At 43.3% G+C, this 3695-nt stretch overlaps 1 non-coding gene across 1 annotated transcript; it reads left to right on the forward strand.

Annotated features, from left to right (window-relative positions):
- Positions 1–1874: 1874 nt before the first annotated feature.
- Positions 1875–2013, forward strand: LOC119927720. Its single transcript, XR_005450697.1, has one exon. It is a non-coding gene; the product is annotated as a small nucleolar RNA SNORA7 (small nucleolar RNA).
- Positions 2014–3695: the final 1682 nt, after the last annotated feature.

Raw genomic sequence — 3695 nt, forward strand, 5'->3', positions numbered from 1 at the left:
AGGAAGGGAAAATGAATTGAGGAATGCCTTCTGGAGAAAGTAGAATGATTTGAACAGAAAATGAATTGAGGAATGCCTTTTGGAGAAAGTGGAATGAGCTGAGGAGAAAATGAATTGAGGAGAGCCTTCTGGAGAAAATGGAATGAGCTGGGGAGGAGAAAATGAATTGCTTTCACAAGGAAGTTGTATTTCAGGAGGGTTTGGAAGATGAAGAGAGCTGTGGTTTCTGGATTTGAAATAGGAGGGAGTTCCAACATGGAGTCAGGCAGGAGAGTGGAGAATGAGGCATAATAAGAATATGAGTTCAGGAGGAACAAAGAGCAGGAATAGAGAAGAAGTAGTAGAGTAAAGGTGATAAGTATGGGGGAGAGAGAATTAATGAAGTGCCTAAAATCCAGTCATCAGGAGTTTCCACTTGGAGCGGAATGAAAAAAACTTAACTTGGAGGTGTTGGAGAAGAGAAGGTATATGGCAATAAACACTCAGCAGGAATCTGCCTTTGAATCAGAAGTGGTCACCCACCTCTCCCACAGTGGAAATCATTTTATAGATCATTAGATGTTTTCAGGAAGCTAGCCCATTTGCCAGTTGAGGTAGGATGCTGTAATGGATAAAGAGGGTAGTTGTCAACATCCCAAGAAGAAATGTCACATTGAAACCAGGGCCAGGCAGGTCATCTTAAAATTCTTTGCCTCCAACATAATTACAGTGTTGGACTTCTGATAAAGTCATTTGTCCAAAGCAATGAGAACCTGTCAATGCAGGGAGTCAACACAGCTGGCTTTAATCCCATGATATCACTGGTTGAGTCAGTTATGCTCCTCTGAATCTCAGTTTTTCCATCTGTTACTGGGGTAATGATACCTGCCCTTTTCTGACATATATTGTAATGGCCAATTCCACTGACCCCTATTCTTAGGAGAGGGAGGAGGAAGCCAGAAGAGTTACTGTGTTGTGCCCCTCCCTTAGTGTAAATATTTAGCTGACCCACTGAGAGAGGAGGACTAGGGAGGACATAGGTGGCTAGGTCATTGGAGAAGAGATCATTGGACATATTGGAGTAAGCAGAGTAAGACTGTAAACCCGTTGTGGGCAGAGAATGTGTCTATTGTTGTATTATCCCAAGCACTTGGTACAATACTCCGCACACAGTAAGCGCTCAATAAATACGATTGAATGAGTGAGCCATGTGCCTAGGAGAGCTCATACCATAACCTAGAACAATTGCAGGGATAGAGGAGGAATGTGAAATTATCCCTGATGAGGGTTACGTAGCCAAAAGATTCAGGGTCTTGAGTAAGGACTCTGGAAGATCAAGGGTCCTATCCCTTTAGCAGGGAAACAATATTAAGGAGCCCTGCTTTCAAAGGATTCAGAGAGAATGTTTTCCAACTGCAAATCTTGCTGTTTAGGAGCATTCCCTCCATTCTGCAGAGTAACTGGCCACCACCTGGGAGTTTACTCCATGCATGACTCAGTCATGCTTCTTTTTGGGTGGTATAGTTGAGACTGTACCAAGGAGCTGGAGGTGGACCACAGCTGAGTGACTATATAATAATGATAATAATAGTAATAATGATTGTGGTATTTGTGAAGTGCCTACTATGGGCCAGGCACTGTCTAAGTGCTGGGGTAGATACAAGACAATCGGGTTGGACACAGTCCCTGTCCTACCTAGGGTCCACAGTCTAAATCCCATTTAACAGAGGAGGTAACTAAGGCACAGAGAAGTGAAGTGACTTGTCTAAGGTCATCAGGCAGACAAGTGGCAGATCCAGGATTAGAAACCATGTCCTTCTAACTCCAGGGCCCATGCTCTATCCACTAGGCCATGCTGATGCTTTGCAGATATTTATAACTGTAGTTATATAGGTCCTCTCTCAGGGTCACACCTGGAGAGTTTCCAAGTACTCTACCAGTCTTGGCTACGGGAGGGAGAGTCAAGCAGAGGCCTACCTATTCCATTCCTAGCTTGGCCAGTGGCTAGCAAGTGGAAGGCAATCTGCTACAAGTCAAAACTCACCCATGCTGGGCAGCAGTGGTATGGAAGAAGACAAGTTTACTGTGTGGAAGGAGGCGGTGGTAAACAGCTTCTGTATTTTTACCAAGAAAACTATAGATACACTACCAGAACAATTGAAGATGGAGAGCAGGGCGTTCTGTGAGAGATGTGTCCATGGTATTGCTATGGGTAGGAAATAACTCCACAGCATAAGACAAGCTATATAGGTGTGTATGTTCAAAGATACCACTGATGGTAAAGTTCATCTATGTATGGGGGACAAAGGCTGGCATGGAGTACAGAATCTCCAACACAATGCTTGAGGGTACAATCTGTGCTCTAGACCATATACTCACTGAAGGCAGGGAATGTGTCTGTTACATTAGCATGCTGCAGTGGCTAGAGCACGGTCCTGGGACTCAGAAGGTTGTCGGTTCTAATCCCGGCTCTGCCACTTGTCTGCTGTGTGATCTTGGGAAAGTCACTTCGTTTCTCTGTGCCTCAGTTCCCTCATCTGTAAAATGAGGATTGAGATGGGGAGCCCCATGTTGGACAAGGACTGTGTCCAAACCAATTTGCTTGTATCCACCCCAGTACTTGGTTCAGTGTCTGGCACAAAGTAAGCACTTAGCAAATACCACAATTACTATTAGTAGTAGTAGTAGTAATGCAGTGCTCTGCACACAGTAAGTGATCAGTAAATACTATTGATTGATTTAACGATTGAAGCTCTTCTTCCTCGGCCCTAGATTTGCCTTTCAAATGAGACCTGGACCAAGGCTGGAACTGACATGTCAAGGTGTTACCAGTTGTTTGGAGCCAGTTTTAGCACAATTCTGGGGGCTGGAGGTGCCCAAGTACTCCTTTGGGCAACGAGATGTAGTCTTGGATGTAGAATCCAGCATTACACATTCTCCCAAGAAGTGGAATGCTGGGGCCTTAAAATTATTGTCTTTCAGGGAAAATATTTTGATATTCATTCATTCATTCAATCATTTATTGAGCACTTATGTGTGCAAAACACTGTACTAAGCACTTGGAAGAGTGCAATACAAAAACAAACAGATACATTCCCTGCCCTCAACAAGCAAGATTTGAGGCCAAGAACCTCCATTATCCAAAAAGTAACTTCTAGTCCCCCTCTGGATTTTCACTGTGATAACAGGGCATTTCATAAAACACAACAAAATGGGATAATTAAGGTGAAAGCACTTTGAAGAACATAAGTACTTTATACAGCTAGCAAGCAGCTGTTTCATATTCAGCTAATTTCCATATAATATTAAGGTTCCCAGTATTTTTTTGATGCCAACAATCCCTATGCATGTGCAACTTGCTGGAAATTCAAATCATCCTATAACACATCCTCGCACAAGCTAAATAATGGGAATCAGCTCAAACAATCAAGAACTTGCATTCCACCCTATTTTCTTTCAGTGTGGCCTAGTGGAAAGAACTAGGGAGTCAGAGGACCTGGTTCTAATTCTGGTGCTGCCATTTGCCTGTTCTGTGTCTTTGGGCAAGTGACTTATTTGTGCCTCAGTTCCCTCAGTTGCAAAATGGGGACTCAATACCTATCTTCCCTCCTACTTAGACAGTGAGCTCCACGTGGGACCTGATTATCTTGTATAATAAGATAATCCTAATCGATAATCCTAATCCTGTGCTTTAGTCTAGCATTTGACACATAGTA

The sequence above is a fragment of the Tachyglossus aculeatus genome, chromosome 4 (assembly GCF_015852505.1).
Source record: "Tachyglossus aculeatus isolate mTacAcu1 chromosome 4, mTacAcu1.pri, whole genome shotgun sequence".
Taxonomy (NCBI): domain Eukaryota; kingdom Metazoa; phylum Chordata; class Mammalia; order Monotremata; family Tachyglossidae; genus Tachyglossus; species Tachyglossus aculeatus.